The 23,063-nt window shown below is 44.1% G+C and overlaps 1 protein-coding gene across 1 annotated transcript in view; it reads left to right on the top strand.

Annotated features, from left to right (window-relative positions):
- The window catches only part of LPP (LIM domain containing preferred translocation partner in lipoma), a 323,116-nt gene that overhangs the window by 58,515 nt on the left and 241,538 nt on the right, over positions 1–23,063 (top strand). Inside the window, 1 exon segment of the mRNA XM_051626360.1 lies at positions 8,306–8,405. The gene's annotated coding sequence lies outside the window, so the exon portion shown is untranslated.

Here is a 23,063-nt window from a genome sequence, read left to right as displayed (position 1 = left end):
GTCCTAAAAATCAATCTGATTCATCACTGGCCTCCGCCTTTAAATTATATTTTCCCTGAATAGCATCTTCCAGCTAGAGGCAGAGGGTAGGTAAGGGAATCGATCCTGATACTTCATTCATAATCTGCTTCAACCTTTCCCTCTGCGTGCAGCCTTTGTTTCTTGAATAGCTCCATGCATGAATGGCCAGGTGGGTCTGGAGCCGCTCTAGTCCATGTTCAGGCTCTAGGTATGAAGGCCCTGTATTTATTAGATATTATAGGCTCTGGTATCTCCAGGCATGGCTGAGTTTCCAAAGCACTGGTTTGTTACCTTGGGTTTAGCAACTGCTTGTGAGTTTGAATGAGGAAGGTCAGATAAGTCCATCATCTCTCCTGGTTTGCCACTGACTCATGCTGTGCAAAGGCAGCTACTTTGACAATACAGAAGCTGAACTGCCATGGCAGGTGTTGTGGTTTCCTAGATTGTTTGGAAGCCAAATTGTGGACTGGAAGCCACAGGGGAGTGAATCACGGTGCTGCCTGTGCACAAGTGGCCAGCCTGCCTGCCAGCACCTGGGGCCACGTGAGCAGGGACACCTCCAGCCAGCCTTGCTTATGCTTCCTTCTGAGAGGAGACCTGTCCCAACACCATGGGCATGACCTGTGCATCCTGATCCGTCTTTCTGTGGATACTCCCTGTGTTTTTTGGAGTCCAAGCAGGTGAGAGAATTGAGCAATTGTCACTCAGCCAAAAGGCATTTCTAGTAGGGGAAAAAACAGCCTAACAACTTTGAGTCATGTTTTATTGCCTTGGGATCAGAGTGCCTGGAAAGCAATTCTCTATTGTCTCTTTGCAGGCTTTGTGGAGGTGATTATGCTACTTAATTTCACAAGCTCCTTTCATCTAGCTCCTGCACTGTGCTTTCCCATCTCAAGGATGGGCTGTGACAGCACTTGACTAAGGCAATCTGTGTAGCTTTGTGAGGATCCCATCTGTTTCTCTACTTGACAGCTGGGTTGTTCGATGTTACTTGCCTTCTTGCTTTCCTGTAAATCCAAGCACGTTGTTAGGACCCAAAATAGTAGCTCCTCTGGGCCATGTTGTAATAGGACGGTGTTTCATGATGACAAGTTCCAGCATTGCATGAGGGCAAAGCCCTTTTACACATGGAAGTGAATAACAATCTGCTTGCAGGTCATGCCTGGCTCAGCTCTTTGAACTTTTACATTATCAAGTGTATGCTGTGTCTGTTCTCAGAGACTGTACTTTGCAACAAGCACTGTAAATTATCCACTAAGGATAACAGAGGAGTTTGATGGTAGAAGAAAGAGGAATGAATGGCAAATTTATGCTAATGAAAACACTTGTTGAGTGTTCCTATTACTCCTTCCTCATCCATCCCCACATACATCCAGAGCTTGTTTAAAGCCAGGTGGGGTAAAGAGACTTTCTTTTTTCTGGGTGGACCTGAGGCTCTTGTATATGTGTGGCTGTGGGTGCAGGGCAAAACATTTAGGGTAGAACTGGCAGATATTATTTTTTGGCACCACTTCACATAAGGACATTCTTGAGTGCTTTGTGATACTGGGACTTAATGGTACTCCTTGTGCCTTAGCCAGAGATCACTAATAAGTTGGGGAGTGGGTTTAGTGAGTGTTGGATTTGGAGTGCCTGAGTTACTTGAGCTCTTTATGATGGTATTGATGTGGATGATGGCTACCAGGTGAGAACAGGAGATGGGCAAGCTGAAAGGTTTGGGTATGCTCATAGTGTCCCATGGGAGGCGAAGGTAGTGATTACTTGTGCTGCTGCACGTGCATTGTGTTTGTGCATCTGGCTTCCTCCTGAAGTTGAGGAGATCCAGCTGCCCTACCTGCCACAGCTCCACAGCTGGTGCTGGATGAGGTGCTGGAAAGGAGCTGGGCTCAGACAAAGTCCCAGCTGCAGGTCTGGTATCATGGCTGCATATCATAGGAAGACGGAGAGCCTGGTGGGGAAAAAGGGGTGTCAGGACTCCACTCCTGTGTCCCCAGTGTATTGCTTGCAGAAGGCTTCCAGGTGCTGCAGATGCCTGACCTGTGTGCATGGTTAAGGACCATCATGCATTTTTTGGGTGCTGAAAGGTCACAATATCTCTCTCTTTTTACCATTTCTGTTAAGTTTAAATGGGAGTAAATTTTCCCCAGTTGCTTGTCTAATGCAACAAAACACTGGAACTAGTGGAGAAAGGAAAAGAGACAGACAACTGGTAAATATTTCTGTAAATGTTCTGGTGCTTTGTTTTTTTTCCAGAATGTTATTGTCCTGATGGGAAAAAAAAGGTAATTCAATAAACAAAAAGCAGGCAACATGTTTGCACCCTCTAAGTGCAGTGAAATGCTGAGCTTCTGTTGCTTTTTGTTTATTTATCTTTTTTGTGGTACTGCCTTAAGGTGTCTTACCATAAGCAGGAGGCATCGTTATTAGAGAATCCTGTAAAACAACTGTAATAATTGCACAGTGTTCTTTATGGCTATCAGTTTTATAATCCATAGATTATTTTTTTTTTAGCCATGAGGGACTATCTCTGCACACATCATTTATTTTGCTAATAAAATCTTGTATTTTACTGGTAGGTTTTATTGGAAAAATATCAACTGCTCCATAAAATTAAGACTCATAATATCATGGAATTGGGAGTGTTTCCTGTTGTCTTCATGGAGAAATTGATCCAGATGGATTTATTTGATTGCTTAACAGTTATTGGGGAAGGGTACAAAATTGGTTGCCTCATTTCCTCTGCTCCAGCTTTTCTGACCAGGGATTTGGAGTCCTGCTTTCAGCTCTTACTGTTTTTTCAGTGGGTCCATCCATGCTGCAGAAGGGTACTGCATGTCTGGTGCTGAGCTCAATGGGACTATAGGATCATAACTGGTTCTGTGGCTCCAGCCTGGAATCATGCTGGAGTCTATACTGCTGTGGGTGCTTGCACCTGTGGAGAAGAGTTGATTCCCTAATTTCACGGGGCATCAGCTCCTGCTGACGCAGCTCCTGGCTGGTGGCTCTCATCTTTGCCAAATCGTGCCTCTGCTTTCTTAAGTGTCCCTTCTGAGCTCCTAGTTCTGCCCAGGACTGCAGGGATTAATGTGCCCAGCAGAAAAGGGTGATGAGAGGGTGGGCTGCCATTGGTCCCTGTCATCTTCACTCGGGGGCTGTGAGGACTGGGGGGTTCCATGGTTTCCAGAGAGGGTCCCAGTGCATTGCACTGGGCTGCTGAGGGAGGGTGTGCTGGAGGAGAACATTCCATGGATGTGGAGGTGATGCAGCCTTTTGCCCTTCACTTGCTGCAGTGAGTGAGGATGGTGCTTAAAACCTGTTTGAAATTATTCCAGTGTAAGGTAAGGGGAGAGGACAGTCATCAGGCTGTGGCCATCATGTTGTCCCCAGAGGTCCCCCCATACAAGGTTCCTACCTGGCTCCTGCTCGGGGGTGTATGTGTGTTTCTATTCAGTCTATTCAAGGATCTATGAGCAGGTTAAACTGCCTGTGTCCAGTGTTAGCTGGATGTGCTTGAAAGCCCCAGGCTGAGCTTTCTCTGGTCCATGTTAGCTGAGCTCTACAGGAGCCTGGATCAGCAGAATGATGTTTTAGACCTCGCTGCAAGCCCAGAGCATGTGAAGGGCCCAGAGCAGGGTGGATCTTTTCTTTGCTCTGGTTTGTTTGCCAAATGCCACCCTGCAATTAAATCTCTTCCCCTGTAAGGCAATGGTCAGTATTGAACTGGCAGTCAGAAAGCCACTGGTGAGCCAAACCTCCACTCCTGTATTGTGCAGTAATTAGCAGTTTTGAGCATATCCTTAGTTCAGCAAAAAAAAAGAAGCGAAGAGATGACACAAGTCTGTGTTTTATTGTATTTATTTATTTAGGGTGTGTGTGTTGTATTTCAGGGAATGTTTAACATCAAGTTTCCTAGAGCTGAATCTGATTTAGTTCTACAGGATACAGCCCAGATGTCCATAGCAACCTGAAACTGATCCCCCCTCACCTACCAAAAGCTGTTCCCTCTTGAATCATGCCTTTAATGCAGTGACCAGGATGTCCCTGCATGCGGAAACTTTTTTTTTTAACAAGTAACCTAGTCAAAATAAATCAATCTTATTTGAGCAACAGCTCTGACTCCATCTGTATTACTGCTTGGCTTTAGTCTTTTCCATGCCATTTCCTTGTGCTGTGTTTGAGGCCATTATAAGTATTGGTTAATCACTCTAGGCCTCCTCCTGCATGTTCCAGCCACCTTGTAATCTCTGTAGCACAAAACTCTTTGGGCTGCCCTGCTCTCCTTATCCCCTGCTGTGTGGGTTAGCCTGGTGTGTGCAGTCATGTTAAAAGAGATGTTCTTTATGGTGTGTGCATCACTGGTGTTGTGTATTCCCCTCTGGTGTCAGGTTCCCTGCGTGTGGCTCTGGCCATGGTGTGTGTTGAGCAGTGGGGTCAGCGCTCCTTGCAGCGCTGTGTGCACCGCACGGCTCTTCACCCAGACTCCAGGAGAAGGGATGAGGCATGCTGCTGTTCAGGGCAACAACATCAGCCTTAAGTGTCCTCTCCACCTTTTGCTAATTAAGGTGCTGGGTGCTGCAGTAGAGACCCAGGAGGGGTGGCTGGCTTTAGCATAGTGCTGTCCATACCTATAGCCTGGGGTGTATACAGCCCTGGAGATACCAGCATGCTCCATGTTGACCTTGCTGCACATCTTAAATTCAAAAAGCATTCTAATATTGCAGCTTACAGTCTTCTCTGACCTGCACCGGTTGGTCTCTGGTTTCCCATGTCAGGTCTCTATTTCCATTGAAACTTCCTTTTGTAGGTATTTCCAGCTGAAGCAGTGAAGCTGGTTGGAAGGTGTTTGGGAGGAATGGGATGAAACGCAGTATGTTTTTTGGTCCTGTTGATAAAGGAAATCTGTGTCCTTGCTGTCTCTGGTCCCTGAGGACTCCAAGAAAGTGACTTGCCTTGTCAGCGGAGTGCTGGGAATGAGGGGTTTTTGGGTGTTTGTGCTTTTGTTCTCTGGAAGACTGACTATGTTTTTACAGCTTGGAAGAGCAACAGCTTGCACATGTTCAGCAGAGACTGCAACCTTTTTCCACGGTTGCTTGCCCCTGGTGTTTACACAAGGTTGCAAGACAGCACAGATTTTTCTCCTGTGCTCTTAGTCCTTGCTGTGCTCATTTTGGAGCCACGTGTTGGAGGACGTGTTGCTGGGCTGGGGCAGGGTGTACCATGGTAGCAGTTGTCCCACCAGAACTTGTACCCATTGACTGTTCCACATGAAGAGAAGCAAGCTGCTGCTTACATCTATGCTGAGGCCATTAGCACAAACTGCACCGATCTGTGCTGTGAAGTGTCTGCCTTTTCCTGGCTTGTTTTCTGAAAAGGAGAAAAAAAAAAGTGCTCAAAATCAATATGGCAGAGCCTTGGGTTTTGTGTTCACCTGCTGTCGCTTTGAGAGGAGACCGTGTCACGCAACACGCCTGCTGCACGGCACTTGTTGGGAAGATAGGTATTTCGTCGTCTTGTTTTTTTCACATCAGTCAAATAATTCGTTTGTTTAATGTGCATCATCTGAACATTTCACTGAGTAAGCTACCCAAAAAGGTTAATCTCCAATTCCATACTGCTTTTACTGTCACATCCAACTGCTTCAAAGACAGTAATGAGCCTATCTCTAATGACAGTTTTCTGATGCAGAGGTAGCAGAGGCATCTACTACTTTAAGGTGCCAAAACAGAGACTTACAAGGCCTGTTTTTTTCAGAACACTTCATGTTTTGTAGAGCTGTACATGGTTATAGTACAAGTCTCAATTAGGGATTGAACAGCAGTTCTGGTCTCTGCTGGACATGGTCTCTCCATGTCTTTAGTTATCCAGAAAAGGCACAGCAATAAATATGTAGGGAAAACTTGATATATGTGACTTTCCTCTTATTGTTGAGGAGGTTTATGGCAAAGGCATAAACAAGATCTAATCTTTCAAAGTGATGCTCAGCTGCCAAATCATGAAGCATCCCTTCTTGTCTCCGTACTATTTTGCCTGCTTTGCATGCTCCCCATCTTCTGAAAACAATGAAAGTGAGGAGGCCACTGTGCCACATTGTAGCAACCTGCTTTGCCATATGACCTGGCTTTTATATGCCACCAGCAAAGTAGGGTAGACCTTGCTCCAGGTCTTCCTAAACTTGTGTCCTTATTTGCATTCCTCCCTTCAGCAGGAGCACTGCCTGACACAGAGCTGGATTTAGAGCTATGACAACCTGGCTGGGATACCCAGAAGTTGCTCAACTGTTGTCTGTAGTTTCTGACAGTGGGATATTTGTAAATTTAAATGTTTCCTCCCAGAAGTATCAAAGGAACTAAGGCCAGTTTTCAGCATGAACATGAAAGGCTTCGTGCACTAGTGCAGCAAGGATTGCCACGGAGAACAAAGGCTTTTGCTAATCGCTTCTAATGCCTTTCAAGTTTATGCTTCATTTTTTCCCCTTTTTCAGACAGCCTCCCAGAGTACTGAGACTTCGGTGACTGACTCACCAAATAATTACCAGGAGGAGGACTCCATCTCTGAAACTTTTAAACACCTCTTAATTTTCTTAAACCAGCCAATACCCTGGCCAAGTTCCAGTTTGTGTAATTACATTTAACCTAACTTAATCCCTTGGCAGTTTCAATTGCATGTGGTAGTAGTCTTGGCTCCCTATCCTGGGCTGCCATTTGGTGCTACTCCATGGTTTTCAACAGCTGTCATAATTCAGCTGTAGAAACTGGTGCATTTTCTTGGTGGAAGAACTCCTTGTATCTCTGTCGCTTGCTAAACATCTTTATCTCACTGGTATTTTGGGAGGTAATGTGTCTGATGCTGCAAATGGTCTTGCTGAAGTTCTTGGAGCTTCTTTAACCCTTAAAGATGGGTATGTATTTAAACTTTTTTATTAATTGGCTGTCATACATTTTGAGATTACTTTGAGTTCTTCATTGAAAGGCATTTATTGCTCAGTCTCCTCAGCTGTAGGGATAGTATTGGTGCAGGTATTCCTCTTTAGCCTTGGCAACAGCACTTATGTTATCAAATCTGTGCTAAATAGGAGTGTGTCACCTTCCTGTGCTGACAGCAGTTGGGCTGGCTGTAAATGTTGGCATTGGTAAGAGTGGAAATGATCAAGGAAAACAAAAGCCCAGACCACCTGAGGAGGAATTAAAAGGAAAAAGAAAACATCCCAGTGGAAACTTGGTGATGGACACAGTGCAGTAGCAAAAGGGATAGTCGGGTGGATGGTGCAGGCAAGAGAGAAGACAGTGAGTGGTTACGTTGGCACATCCTTAGATGTGCAACAGGCATCTTGTTTTCACAGCAGATGGCAAGTTGAGTGTCTCTTGGCTTCAGCCCTCAGAAAAGGCATATTTATTACAAAACCAGTTGATCATTTGGAGCTAGCAGCAGCCCCTGCTAAGGTGAGACAGGCATTTAGATGAGATGGGGTGCAAAAAGGATCTGCTGGTGAGAGGTGCTCTTGTGGCAAATGGTCTGTTACTATCAGGCTCTGTTGCTCTGAGAGCCTCCAAAAGTAGAAAGGCAAATGTATTTTCACTGCTGTCTCTTCTTGCTTGTTCTCTCATGAAATTTGGGAAGATTTTGTTACTCAGAGCTCTCCCTCTGCACTTCCCAACACTCTTCATGTGAAGTCCTTTCTTTATTCTTTCCTCATTGTCACCAAACTTTTTGGGTTCAGGAGAAGGATTTATTTTTGCTAAGTAAGGACTATGTTGTGAACACAAAAGTTGCTACATCATTCATCATACCTGACTTTTCTCCTCTGTGTTTCTCCCATAATTATACACACTCAAATCTCACAGTAGACTAGAAGTCTTGCCTCTCTTGGCTTCCGTGACACTGTAAATAAAGTCACCACTGACAACATTAAGATTTGTCCTCTGTCACAGTGAATAAATTTTTGAAGTTGGAGCCATCTGATTTTGATGTGTAATTGGTATCACTTATAGCTTGGCAGAACTTTCTGTGAAGCCAGTGAGCATTTTGTTTCCTAGAGCACAGATTTATCAAACCCTTATGTTGTTTGTCAGAGAAAATGGGGCCAAGTCTGAGTGGTGGCACATGATGTATCTACAGTCATTGATGTTGCTTTTGAAGATCTGTTTGTTGGGATGAAATTGTTCCACCCCCAGTAATGGTGTGGAAGAAATTGCTCTTCAGAGTCGTTGGCTTTTCCTTACTACTGGACCCTCTGCCCACCATCCTAAAGGCAAATCCTTTCTTTTTTTTTTTTTTTTTGTTTCAGAATACTTTATGACTGGGTGTGCCTGAATGCATCATTCTTTGGATGTGAGCATCTTCTCTTGAAGCAGCCTTGTGGTATCCTAGCTGCCTGTTCTCTCGGGGTAAGGAAAGAAATATACATGCAGAGACACAAGATTAAGAATGTGCTTTGATCAGAAGCAGAATGGCAGAGAGAGGGCAAGACACACTGGTGCCTCAGCTTGTAAATTTTGGAAGTAGTGATCTTGTGGAGAGAGGGAATAAACTGTAAATCTGCCTTCTGTAAATAAGACAAATTACGAGCTTAAGTTTCAGCAAGAGAAATTTAGAGGAGACATTAGTAAATGATCTGCATTAAGAATGGCTGAGCACCCGAGGAGCTTAGGAATTTTCAGTTGTTGGAAAGGTTTAAGACCAAGTTAGCAAAGTTCCATCAGATGTGCCTTGAGGAGAACTGATCCTTCCATGCATTCAGCAAGTGGACAACATGACTTCTGGAGAGTCCTCCTGGACTGTGGATGGTTACAAATTGGAGAATGTGAAACTCTTATCTTAACAACCTTATTCAAAACTGCAAAGGTGAAAGGCAAACCTCAGTTTGTGCAGAAGCAGCTGCCTGGCCTGATGATGAGCTTTGGTGCAACAGCAATTAACTCTGGTGTCCTGTGTCTTTGTTACCTGCATGGTGATGTTCTTCTGGAGGGAGGTGTAAGCTCATGGAAAAGGAGTTCAGTCCTTGGTCCTCGGCATGTAATGTACGCGTCTGTTAGAACCCAGAGGTTGCATCAATTCATGTTCCTTTGTAGCAAGTTTCTGGGAGTTTGGATCTCTTCTGTGATCCATGTAAGGGCTTCTCTTTTACTTTCAGGTGGATAATCTCACCTGTTTTATTGTGACATGAGAACACAATGCTACAGATACAGGTTTACTGAGCAAAATGCAAATATCATGTCAATGCACATACAGGAACCAAACGATTACTTTTCCTCTTTGTTTGCAGGGGCTGATGAGATGGTAGAGAGTTTAATTTCTCGTGTTCTTCTGTTCCTGTTCTCCATTGTGTTTCTTTGTCTTGAGAGGGAATGCAGCAGGCTTCTTCTGTGTTTAGAAATACTAGCTCACCAGCTGGGTCTTGAAATTATCTCCTGAAGATGGCATTTAGTTGCTTTGCTTCTCCCTTGCTCCCCTGAGAGCTGCAGACTTACCTGGGCTGAGGCAGCCTCTGAGCCATCAACATGAGAGGAGCAGGGTTCAGGTACTTCATCTTCCTTGTGTGGTTAAGAAGGACAGTGAGATACCTGTCCTGTCTCATAGGACATCTGGAATTGAACGTGAAATTCTTCAATGTCCTGTTGGACTTTGTTAGAGATTAATTTGGTTTCTCTAGTGTACTTTGCATCCTTAATGACAGCAAATACTGGTGTCTCCCCTGGAGTTGCAGTAGTATCTTACTGTTTGTTATCAACTTCTGTTTAGCAGAGATAAGCTGTTGTGTCCCAAGGGTATAGGAACATGGAAGAAACTCAAATACCTCTAAGAAATACCGAAGGTGTCAAGAGAGAAATAAGGGGATGCCTTTCTGAAATCAACCTTTCTACATGTTTTTTCTTTTTTTTTTTTTTCCCCTCTTCTCTTGAGCTTTTCAATTCCTGCAACTATCTGCTCAAATCTTGAAAACAAAATGCATTCATGGAAAGATAAAATGTACTGTGCCCCCTGATCTTTTGATCTCAGTCAATCAAATAAATCTAAGACCTTGCAGTTCACCTTGTTGCAAGGACAGTTAATAAGTTGAGGGGTTGTGCCAATGGCAATAATGGTTTTCCAGCCTTGTGCTTTTTCTCATTGTTATTATCATTTTTTATGACTCTGACCTTTCGGACTGGTCAGGGTAAGATTATTTGCAAAGAATACTCCATAAATATGCCTGTCAGGACCAGAGTTAACATTCAAGCATTGCTGTTTAGCAAAAGAAAACAAGATGCCAAAGTTCAATTTAGATTTCCCTGCAGGGCTGAAAATAATGACAAGACTCACTTAATATGGCAGAGATGAGTCCTGCCACCTTTGTGGGATTGGTTGCCTTATGGTCTTGCAGCAGATTGCAGCTGTGTGCCTGGTTAACTTTCTGGCTGTGCCTGAAAATTTGGCATCTGTCATCTTGTGCTGAGGTTAACTTAGGGTAGAGGAGCCCTGAGGTCCATCTCCTAGCTCTCTGAGGTGCAATCTCAGCTGATTAGTAGCTTTATTTGATTTTGCAACTGAGGATTCTTTTTCTAATGCTGCACTCCTTGCTTACTCCTGCAAATGAAGTTACGTAGAGCTGCTTTAAGCTCAGTGTCCTGCAAAACAGCCCCATTTCCATCCTTACACTCCCTCCTCGCACTCTGAGTGTAAGCTGGTATGCATTGCAAGTGTTGCTCACCAAAGTCCCAGAGTGTCCTGGCTTGTTCTGAGTAGCACCCTGTGAATGGCTTATTGTGATCTTTGGGTGCTTTGGGAATCCCAGGTTTTGGTGGGCAGCCGGTTGGGTTTTCCCCACTGTGACAGCTTGTTCCCTGAAAAAATGATACCATTGAGAAAGCAGACTGGGCCTGGGTGGTGAAATAAGGGTGCAAAATGCAAAGTGACTTGTGGAAAGTCAGGTGGCAGTGCAGTGACAGATCCCCTGTGACAGCCCAGTGGCTCTGGGTCTGACACGGCAACACCGTCACTTGCAGTGAACCAGATGGGTCTGGTTCCTTGTCAGCACCAGCTGAGAAGTTTAAAAATTAAGTAAATAAGTTAGTGTTTAGTCCCATCTTAGAATCCAAAAGCCATTTCTCCAGTGCCTGTAAATAACTTAACCCTTTGCTGGATTTATCTGCCTTGCACAAAAAACTGGAGATATTGGGGGAAAAAGGATGACTGAGGGTGGCAGATCAGTGCCCCTCCAAGCCTGGTGTCCCTGTTGTGATTTGGGGAAAGGTGTCCCCATCCACATGGAGAGCTGCCAGCCTTGAAATGCCAAGGGAAGAAGCCCTCAAATCTACAGGAATTTAGCATGGCTCAGATGCTGACACTCTTTTTTTCTTATTCCAAAAGGGACTGGTGTTGAGCAACAGGGCTAAGGGCCACCTTGAATTAAATCGTATGGAGGCCTGAGAAATAGCAGGTTATGTTTGGAACTATCTATTGCGGATGTGTTCCTCTTAAGAAACACATTGAGGATGCCATATCCATAAATACTAATCAGGCTGTTAGATTCCAATTTTCAGGTAAGATTAACATTTTATTGAGTATTATATCTGTCACATTCAATGCTTTAGTGTACCATCCTCTCAGGCTTATTAGCATAATTGCAGAGCTTAAGCTACAATAAAAAATTCAGTGGTAAAATTGCAGTTAGCACAGGCAATTTGTTATCAAAAGCTTTTACTTAAGGACAGCTTTTGAGTATATTTATTATCAAGTTAGGTCTATACATTATTTTTATTTAGAAAAACAAGAGGGAAATGTTGTAGGATTTTTTTTTTCCTTTTTTTTAATGGCTCAATCAAAAGGCCTGAAAACTGGTCACAGCCTTTTTCTTGGCTTCTTAAAATTGCTCATCAAATGCACTTGGGCTGGGAAGCCGAGATAAGGAAACAAAATCAAGTCTGGAGCATGGTTGTGAGGTTAGTAACTCAGCAAAACTATTTTGATAAGTCTTGATGCTGTCTAGAGCACCCTTTTAAAATCCCCTTCTTGTGTCCCACACTATGAAGACACTGTCATCCCCTTCTGTAACCAATGGCATCGGAGAGGTGCAAGGGCAGGGGTGGCCCAGCCTGATGACCTAAACGTGGCTGCATCCTGGGAGGTGATGTGGCTCTGTGTGGCAGGGACAATGTGCCTTTGGGTTAGGGGTGGACTGGATGGGATCACTGGAAGATGGGACTTTGCTCTTGGTGCTGGCTTTCTCTGAGGCTGGAGTGGAGGAGCATGGCATGGCTGTGTGACAGCACTGCATGCTCCCCTGTTTCTGTTCTCCCTTTGAGGATACACAGGTAAACATTTATTTTCCAGAAGAGCTGTAGCAGAGATGGAAATGTGCAGGTGCCTGCTTGTGCACAGACACATGGATAGTTCCTGTTGCCAGCATGGCAAGATTACCTGTGTGTTTTTCAATTTTCAGCAAAAAGCATTTTGAAGGTGAATTTTCAATGTGCATTTAAAATACAAAGCTGTACCTCATAAATGAAGAAGTAAATGAGTTTTAAACAACAGGAGAAGTCCTCAGACAAAGAGGTCCATTGAGAAAAGCACAACCATTTGACAGGAGAAGGACTGTTGCTATGATTGCTTGTGATTCCTTTGCTGGTAGAGGCTGTTTTCAGAGCCCTCTCTGCTCAAGTTGGCTCTCCACACTCTTCAGCTTCTGCTTTACTTCCTCAGATTCTCACCTTCAGTTGTCCTTGTTGTTCCTGAGACTTATGCTCACCTCCAGCATCCCTGTTCTCTCCATTGCTGAAACTTGAGGTCTCTCTCCTCTTGTGCGTTTTCCTCATCCTCCCTTTTTCTGGGAGACCTCCTCTGCCTTTTCAGAGGTTGCTCTATCATCTTCTTGATGGATGACAAATGGTGGACCTGTCACTGCCATTTTGGTAGTGCCCACAGCCTGGATGAACAAGAGGGGTAAATATGTGAGGTTTTTTGCTCCCATTTGGACTGTTACCTAAGCTCACCCCATGAGGAGAAGTGAAGGCAGTGCTGCCCCAGGGCAAAAGCTGATGTTCATAGTGAAACAGGATGTGCAAGCAGGTTGTAGGAATTGGGAAGGGAACACATGGAAACAGGTGAAACTAAGCTGGGCACATATTAGAGAAGTAATGTTGATTGTGGGGTCCTCTTCACAAACACCCTCTTCTGTGAATATGTGACATTTGAAAGGAGCTGGTTGTTTCAGATCCCATTTTCTTTATTTTTTGGGGTACAAAAACTCATGTAATTCTTCAGATAAACTGTGTTTCAGATTCTTGGGTAGTCATGAGTACTGTGTTGGTCCACAGCTCACTCTCACGAAACTACCTAGTACTGCATGGTGTTTAGACTTTGTCAACCAGAGAGCTTGGTGATGCTCTTGATACCAACTGTGGAGAGTAAAACTTCCTGGGAACTTCGGTCTCGGTGGAAATTTGGCTGTGATTTGTATTGCAGTAGAAACATAAGCTTTCTGTCTCATGGTTACGTCCAGGAATGGGGTCTCGCTGCTCTCCCAAGAACAATCAAGTTCCAGCACAGGCCTGAAGGTCCCTGTTCTTGCTCCTTCTGGCTCCACTCCTCTGGCTTTAGTAATGTCCAACATGTTAGCTATCTGAGCATCTCCAGCTTGCATTAGCCTTGTAGCTAGGTAGTGGTGTGTGTCTTCTGCTGCAGGTAGGGAAACACCTTTCTAGGGGCTGTGCACAGGCAGAGGGTTCCTAGATCCATAGAATGAGCTGTGGTACCAGAGAAGGTGCTTTCTGGGGGTATTGGTGTGATAAGAGGGCATTTCCATGTTGCTCCTACCTTAGATCTGTGGTCCTTCAGAACAAGAGGAAAAGGCCTCAAGTTGTGCCAGGGGAAGTTTAGATTAGATATTAGAACACTGGAACAGGCTTCTTAGGGACGTGGTTGAATCACCATTTCTGGAGGTGTTTAAAAGACATGTAGATGTGGTGCTTAGGGACATGGCTTAGCACTGGACTTGATGGAGTTAGGTTAATGATTGGACTTCATGATCTTAAGTGTCTTTTCTAACCAGAATGATTATGATTCTTTCCTCCAGCAGTTTAGGTAGAAAGGACCTTGCAGGTCTCTCGAGCAGCCTCTGGCTCAAAGCAGGGTTAGCTTCAAGGTTGTGTTACATTGCTCAGGGCTTGTCATGGCAGTGGTGATCTGGTGTGATCTTGAGGGATGGTGGTGGTGTGTCCCTTGGTCAAGAAGAAGAAACCTTATGAAGGACTTTGAAGGCTGTGGTTTGATGTCAAGGTAGTAGAGGAAGGAGGTTTCTGGGAGAGGGTTTGTATGAACAGTCAGCTAAGAGCCAGAGCCATCATAGAATCATAGAATGGTTTGGTTTGGAAGGGACCTTAAAGATCACCTAATTCCAACCCCCCTGCATAGGTAGGGACACCTCCCACTGGGTCATGTTGCTCGGAGCCCCATCCAACCTGGCCTCGAACATTTCCAGGGATGGGCTTCCATAATTTCCCTGGTCAACCTGTTCCAGTGTCTCCCAACCCTCACACTAGAGAATTTCTTCCTAATGTCTATCCTAAACCTCCCTTCTTTCAGTTTTTGATCCATTGCCTTCTTTCAGTTTTTGATCCATTGCCTTCTTTCAGTTTTTGATCCATTGCCCTTTGTCCTTTCTCTACAAGTCCCTCCCCAGCTTTCCTGTAGCCCCTTCAGATACTGGGAGGCTACTATGAGGTCCCCCCGGAGCCTTCTCTTCTCCAGGCTGAACAGCCACAACTCTCTCAGCCTTTGTAGAAGAGGTTCTCCAACCCTCAGATCATCTTTGTGGCCCTCCTCTGGACTTTCTCCAGGAGCCTCCTATGTCCTTATGTTGGGGGCTCCAGAACTGGACGCAGTATTCCATTGGTCTCACAAGAGCTGAGTAAAGGGGTAGAATCACTTTCCTTGACCTGCTGGCCACGCTTCTTTTGATGCAGCCCAGGACACTGTTGGCTTTCTGGGCTGCACGTTGCCGGCTCATCTTAAATCTGAACACCACGGTGGCACAGGTCCTGCATCCAGTGCCCCTTGTGAAGTGGGAAACACCATGGGACCTGCTCAAAGCTTGCTCCATCGTACCCACTGGGGACACTGCATGACTCTTGTTCCCGATGGATAGGGAGGAATAATGGGAGTAGAGGGTTGGTGGCTGGAGCTGAGACTGTGCATGGACACATATTCCTAAGGAGGAAAGTGCCTGCCTGCTTCTTATAGGGGGAAGAATGGCTGAAAGAATTTAGCAGTGATAAATGTAACAAAAATACTTATTCTGGAATTTGTAAAGCCTGGAACATCTGTTCTCGTCAGTGCTTTGATCATGTTGTGAGGCTTTTAAAATGATACTTCCATGAAATAAGTGAGATCCTTATGGCTGCAGGATTCCTTTCAGTGCCCTTTTTCTCATGGAGCAAAAAGGCAAATTTCACAGGGAACATTACATGACTTGAAACACATATTTTAATGGTTAGTATCAACCAAACAATGTTTTATTAGGTGCTAGAAAAATGTTCCAGTTACATACCCCAGGAAGCAAAGCACTTGCATTTACTTATAAGCTTATGGGAGCTGTACTTAAAAAAAAATATATATATATAAAAAATAAGCTATTCATTGCTTGTACATTACTATATTCAAAACCAAAACAAACATGGTGAAATGACCTTAAACAGTTTGAAGCTGTTGTCAGAAAAGGGCCTTTTGGGGTTTTGTTTCCAGGCAGAGGGGCAGTCGAGCTGGGATCAGCCTGTTTTCTGAGGGACACACGACAAACAATTGCGAGACACTGATAATTTACTTGCCTTGTTGTGCTGCTTGGGGTTGAATAACTTTTTACTCATGTGATTTGTCCGAGGAATTGTCCTTTCTTCATTGTCTTAGCAGGCTTCTGCCCGTTGTCCTTCAAGCAGCTGCGTGCTTGTGTCTGAGGATTTGTGATGCTGAATGTCTCTAGTGTTTTAAGGAGTGTGGAGAGCTCAGGTTGCACAGCTGCGTTCCTGGCAGGAAGATTTCTGCTGCTTGACCTTACTGCTGCATGTAGGGGGAAGAAATATCTCCTGGGCTGTGTTTACAGAAACAGCCTGTAGGACAGGAGGAGTAGCAGGATGGAGGGAGAAATGGAAGAGATGTGGTCTGCTTCTCTGTTATATTCATGTGTTTATACTTGGCAAGTTCTTTGCTACTGCTGCAGCCAGTGAGTCCAGCAGCTCCCAGCAGGATGCTGGGCAATGCTCCTTACTCCCATTTTCCCTTCCCTCTGCTGGATGGATGAACAGGCTTACATGTGTCCCTGGGGCTCTCCCCAGCAAGCAGGAGCCTGGGCAATTAATGGTTTCTTCATTTAAAGACTGCCCAGGCTGTGAAAGGAGGAAAAGTTATGGTCAGAAATAACTGAGAAGGAGTACGGTTGTGCTTTCTAGTAAGGTTCTGGGTGTCAGGGGTTTATTTATGAAAACTAAATTGTGTAATTAAGTTCTACAGCACCCAACAGGTAAACAGGCAGCTTATTACTGTGACGTATCCATTTATAGCAGTTTTCCTTTGCTAACACCTGTGTCTCAGTTCTGTTACATGCTTATGCTGTCTGTTAATTATTTACCAACTATTTACAAGTACAGAGGGCAAATAAAAGGCTTCTGTGCTGAAGACTGCATTGAACACCGGAGATTCCTGGGATTTATGTCACTGTACTACTAGGTACAATCTCATCTTCATTCCATGGCTTCTGGTGAAGGATTCTTCCTATGTGCATGAGCAAGAGGCAGCCTCCTGCCCACCTTGCATGCAGAGGGGCTTCATTGTTACTGAAGGACTTGCTGCACACATGGCTGTGGTGTGTGAGGGCATCTTTTGCTTTGGTGCAGATTGATTTTTGCCACTTTGAGTGACTTTTCTGGGTAACATACAAGACCTTCCCCCCCACAAAGGCTCATTCTTCTTGATAACTGATGGCAGAAGCAAACAGTTTTAAGAAAAAAGCAGCCAACACACCCCTGTGTGTGATGTGCTTGTTTTTTACAAAAAAGAATAAAATAGTATAAAAGTTAAGTAGCCAATCGAGTTCTGACTCAGCTTGTAACTTGTACTGTGCTATTTCTGTAACATTTTTAGCTTATGACCAAATTTTTCTAATATTAGGACACTGCCATAGAAAGTGTGTCAGAGTCCCAGGCTGCCAGAACTTACCACTATACAGAATATATACATTTCTGAGCAAGAATACAGGAGCAGTCCAGTAACTTCTATGTTGTGGTTTTAAATTGCTGCAGTCTCTTGTTTGTTTGTTTTTGGGTTTTTTGGTTGGGTTTTTATTGTTGTTGTTTTTTATTCCTTACACAGCCAGGCACTGAGTTTCCCCATCCCCAGCTGTGCCTCTCACAGACCGGAGTTGCTTTACTGGTAGATTTGCAACCAGTGTAAACTGCTGTAAGTCAATTTAAGATGTACTATGTGGATTTTATGGAAGCTGAGAATCTGGTTATACAGCTCATAGCTAAAGTAAGGAAGGAGTTCTGGAGATGGTCATCCAGTTCGGGGCAGACAAGAAATTACATGCAAAGTTCTCTAAGCTCAAGGAAAGCGTGTGTGAACAAATAAGCATCTGTGTTGCAGTAGAAGAGAAAGCAATTACTGAGGAAATCTCAGAGTTTACAAGTAGGATTTTTTTTTAATAGGTTGAAATCTGCTGTGTTTTTGGAGTACCTAAGGACACTTAAAATACTGAAACTCCAGACAGCCCAGCCCAAACATGCATGGCACACAGCAGCAAAGCAATCATTGTGTTTAGCACTACCAATCAGCCAGCTAATGCAACAGCTGCTCTGGGACTTTGCATTTAATTTTTGTCTGGCTAATAACAAGGAACACAGGGTTAATGATCTGTGTCCTGTTTCCCTCCAAAGTGCTTTATTTGCTCTTTGTGGCTGCCTTTCATGGTTCTATGCAGCAGCCCCAAAATGTCAACTGACCTGAAGAAATAAACAATGGATGCTTAAAAAATCCAAAAGAAAAGCGAGAAAGGATGCTGCTTTCTAGCTTTTCATGTGAACACCTTGAACTTGGACTCCCTTTGATTAAGTAACCAGCAAAACCTTTCCACATGTACTCCAATTAAAATTTAATGAAGCAAGAGGATATATTCATATATGCTGACTAATGCAGGAAGAGTAGATTCCAGTAACTTAGCTCTGCAAGCCTTTTGCGTCACATTCAGGACTCGCTTTGCTATGAAGCTACTCAGACTGCAGACCTTCTCTGACATGAACAACACCCGTAGCTCTGGGTTTGTGCAGTTACAGCCAGTAGCAGTGATGGCTTGTACATGAAATAAAGTGGCTCTTCTGTAGGGCAAAGCCTTATCAATGAAGCCCACTTTGGCTGACTGCAGATGGTGAGGCAGGGCTCCTAACCTGGTGTGCTCCTTCAGGAGAAGTCAGGGAGTTTCTGGATGTGTGTGTTTTATCTGCCCTTGTATTAAAACTTTCATCAAGCAGCAGTTGGATGAGAGGAGCAATGTGTAGCAAGAAATAAAGCTCTGTTGGCCCTGACTTTAAAGTAGGGATGTTGGTACTCACATTGAGGGTGTGTGACAGCTGAGATGGTGTCAGAAATTAGCCAGGGTCTTAGTGCCTCTGCCTTTGCAGATTTACTGGGCAGTTGCTTTGGTGCTTGCCTTCCCAAAGGGATATGGCCCTGCTTTGCATAGTGATTCACTTCTAAAACTGGACTCCCACCAGTGTGGAATGCGCAGACATCTGCATGGACAATGAAAGGATATATCAGGAGTGCAGAGGCTTGCTTACTTTCATGGCGTCTCAGTCTCTTCCTGAGTGTTTCCACTTCTGGGGCTACTGCAAAGCTCCTGCATCATCTTGCAGCCACGTTGGGGGTAGCAGATACGGTGTAAGAAAAGCTCATCTGCTCATTGCACCATGCCCTGTGGCTTCAGCTCTGAGGGGGGATGTTGCAGAATATGGAAGTTGGGTGATGCTGCACAGCTATGATAAATGTCACTTTTGGGTAAGCAATGAAAGATCCTGCTGTATCCACTCTTAGTAATGGGTTGGGCGACAGAACGGAAATGCCATGGTGGAATTTGCCTTTGCTGCTGACCCTGGCGCGACACATGAGAGCTCCTCATCACCAGACCTTTGTTTTGCCTTATGCAGAATACAAAGCAGTGCTTCATCGGCATGGCTGGCTGTTTTCCTTCTGGCTTGACTCAGTGGCAGAACTACAGCAGTTTCCCAAGATATACTGGGTTTTCTAGTTATTGTGAACTTCAGTCCCCATTCGGTCCTGAAAAGACTCTCATTTGCTCTGCTGCAATGAAGCACTGAAGAAGCCTTCAAAGGGAGATGTGACTCTGGAGCTGAGATCTTGTGCTTCATTTTTGGCCTGGAAGGCTGCTCTTGGAACATTAAGCATGAGATTTCTCTTGAAACCTTCTTTGTGTGCCTTTCTGAAGAAATAGCTGGAAGGAGAAGACCTGTCAGTTGAGCTGTCAAAGAGAAACCTATTGGCTCTGAATACACTGGGGACATTATTTAAGGTCAGTTGATCTGTGAGAAGGCACAACTTATCTAACGCAACCTAAGGTTAGTTATGCAACAGACGGGCTGTTCTTTGTCGTGAAGAGTAACTTCAGTCTGTGCCTGTGAAAATCAAAGGGCTTGCTGAAGGCGTGTTGTGTTCTGGCTGGAAGCTATTGGATGTCCTCCTCTAGTGATTTTTTCCTTCTGTAGCAGATGATAATCACAGAATGGTATCCAGTGGAAAAAGGTGTTCAGCAGTCTTGGGCAGCAAAAGTTGAGCTGTTAGTGGGTGTGTGTACTTTGGTGAATGGTGGTGCAGGACCACATGTACATGATATTGTTTTGGACTAGCCTTTACTTCCTTCTCTTCTCCAACATACAACTGTCTGTGTTGTAGATTGCCAATGCCTACTTAGGGCAGTGTTTTTAAGGTAAACACTGAAGAGCAGTATTTTCTGAATTTTTAATCCTAAAGAGAGAGATGTAACAATTTGCCATTTGTCTTGGTTTGAAATATAAGGTTTGCAGCGTGCTGGATCCAGGGCACCCACATCTCCTTTCTTGGAGGCCTTTCTTGCCTCTATCATCTCATATTTAAAGCACACTGCTCAGCTACAGTGCAATCATCTCTCCAGAGAGACTCAGAATCACTCAGCAAATCTCCAAAAAGGGGATTTTTCCTTAAAACTGGCATTGGTCTTCTGTGCCTTGTGGGGGTGGATAGGAATGAGCAGTTCTGGGTAGCCACTTTAGGTTGGAACCTTTGTGTGCAGTGAAAAATGCTTTATTGCTTGTGCAACACTAAGCATAATATTCAACAAGATTGCCTGACGTGCTTGCAGATTCTTTTTTTCTCTGCTTTTTATTTGTGCAATGTGTGTTGGGAGGTTTAGTGTTTGCAGAATGAGGGTATTTTTTACTAGATTTGCACAAATATTGGTCTTGCGTGGTTTGTTAGCCGTGCACTCCTGGGCGGAATGAGGGGATGACAAAAATAATCAAGTATCTTGAGCTTTATTTTTTTGAGGACTTGATGTAAGAGATGGAAAAATTCAACCTTAAAAGGAAATAACCAAGGTGGATAGTCATAAAATGCTATTTTTCCCAGACATTCACAATTCTATATAGACAGCTTGGTGAAATCCAAAACGTCTGCACTGGCAAGTTGCTGCCCGTGATATGGTGTGGCAGTGGGGGGAACTTGGGGAGTAAAACGGGCTGGCTGCAGCAATCCCTGGCCTTTGGACCTCAGAGGTGATGAAGAAAAATCTTTGAGCTCAGGGAGAGAGTCTGTCAATGCAGTTTGGGACTGAGAGGGTTTTTCCTAGTTGCCTCTTGCTCTGGAAGGTCTTTTGGCTGTCCAGCTCTGTGTTCCTGTAAGCTCCTGTTGAAGTATGCTGAGGCATTACAGTTAGTGAGAGATTTCCTTTGCTTTACAAAATCAGACCCCGCCTTCCCCCTTCTCTGCGTCCAAAATGATTAGCAGTTTCTGTAAATCCAGGCCTATGGATTTTATGGGACCTCTGACAGCCAGGGATGATCTTGATCTCCCCAAGTGTTTCCCAAGCAAGAAGAAATCAATGCATCAGGGAGGGCTGTGCCTGACATCTGTTAATTACACTGTCCCCATACATCTAACGTACCAGAAAAGGGCCTGAAAGGCAACCCCCTCTGCCCTGGCTAATTGATACAAAAAAGCAAATTTGCACAAGTGGATGTAAACTCTCTCCTGAAAAAAAAAAAAGAAAAAAAAAGAAAAAAAAAAAAAAAAAAAGAGGAACATTTGTTTGGTAGTTGGAATTGGAAGGAGCAGTTGCAAACCAAAAGATGATGTATGATAGTGTGCGATGCTTGGCTCTAACAGACTCTGTAAAGGTTCTCACCAGCCCTGCAGTGCCCCCCACTAAAGGATGGGGAATAAAACATGTCCTGCTGTTGATGCTGCATCAAAGGAAGGCATTGTGGTACATGCCTGGGGTGATGAGTCGGGGGATAATTACTGTTTTCTTCCCATATACCATAGATGAATGGATTTTGAAACTTTACCATCCTGACTTCTGCAGCACACATTAAGCTGAATATGATTTCAGTGTTAAGAGTTGTGGCACTTGTGGTTACAGTTTTGGGATTCCTAATATTTACTTTCTAGGGAACTAAAATTCAAAGCAGCTTTTAAGGCTGTCACGAGAATACTGTCAGTTTCGAAAGAGGTGGGTAAATGTGCATTGACCTTTAACTAATCCAGCCATATCCTATTTTCTGTGTGTTTCCAATTAGGAGAAGCATGTTAAGATTTTATTTGTTTAAATAGCAAAGTTATTTAACTGCAAGACTTATTCTGATTTTTCCCAAAATGAAGATAGTGAGTTGTTGACCAAGGGCAGAAGTTTTCAAGCAACTATTACTACAAGCTGGAAGTCAAGATTTAATAATAGCATCCACCATCTGCCATCAGTACTGGAAGAGCAAGACCGAGCCCTGGACTGATGTAAACTGTTTCAATTTGTAATGTGCAGTGAGGCCACAGGTCTTTGCATCCTTCTGGAGAGGAGAGGAAAGGATTCTTGGTTGCTGCTTCTGACCCTCTTCCTGAGCTTTTGGGTTTTTAGCAGTATAAATCCCATGTGCACCGTCTTGTGGTTGCTCAGTGTGGCGAGTTGTGCCTTTAGAGCAAAACAAAGGAGTGTAGATGGTGCTAGACTTGACTCAGCTCTTTCTGAAGCCAGCTGTAAACTCCTGGTTGTCACTAATAAGAGCTGGACCTGGTCTTTGGGAGGACTGTGGCTGGGTTTTTTTCATGTTTTGATGGTGGTGGGAAATGGCTAATATGGAGGACGGTCTCTCCACATGCAGCTTCTTGAAAGGCATGTCCCTCCTCCTTATTTTTCTGAATGCATGTTGCAAAATAATTTTACGCATTTGTTCTGAGGACTTGGGATCCATAAGCCATGGTGGATCTTTTGCAATCTTAAAAAAACCCAACACAACAAGATGTACTTTCCTACTTTTTAAAATGTTCTTTCCTAAACAGGTATTTTTGTCAAATTGCAGTTTCCTCCAAAACAGTTTTCTTTTTATAGAAAATGGAATTCCACCTCTCCTAGACCCTTGCTAACAGCTGTTCTGCTAGCTAAATGTCACTGAATTAAAAAGAAAGGAAAATAAGAATATGAAGTTATCAGATAAAGATTTTAGTTGACTGTTTCAGTCCCAGGTAGAAGACATTGTTCTCTTTTCTGAATGTTGAGATACTCTGGGGGTTGCTACCCTGATATTTTACCTTACAGAACATTGTAATGCTGCAGCATTTCTGGAAAAATGTTAAACGTCTATATAAACATGCTCCACTCTGGCTTTTGCCTTGTTCCCAGGCCCAGAGAAGTGCTGGGGCACCTCTGTAGGATCTTTGGTAGCTGAGTGTGCTGCTAGTTTTGACAACTGAGCTGCCCTATAACAAAGTTGGTGGAATGGGATAGTTTCAGGTCAGAGTGCGTAGGAAAAGGGGACTGG

The sequence above is a fragment of the Apus apus genome, chromosome 8 (genome assembly GCF_020740795.1).
Source record: "Apus apus isolate bApuApu2 chromosome 8, bApuApu2.pri.cur, whole genome shotgun sequence".
NCBI classification, from domain to species: Eukaryota; Metazoa; Chordata; class Aves; order Apodiformes; family Apodidae; genus Apus; species Apus apus.
Note: the sequence above shows the minus strand (reverse complement) of the source record. Positions and strands in the feature narration are given on the sequence as shown.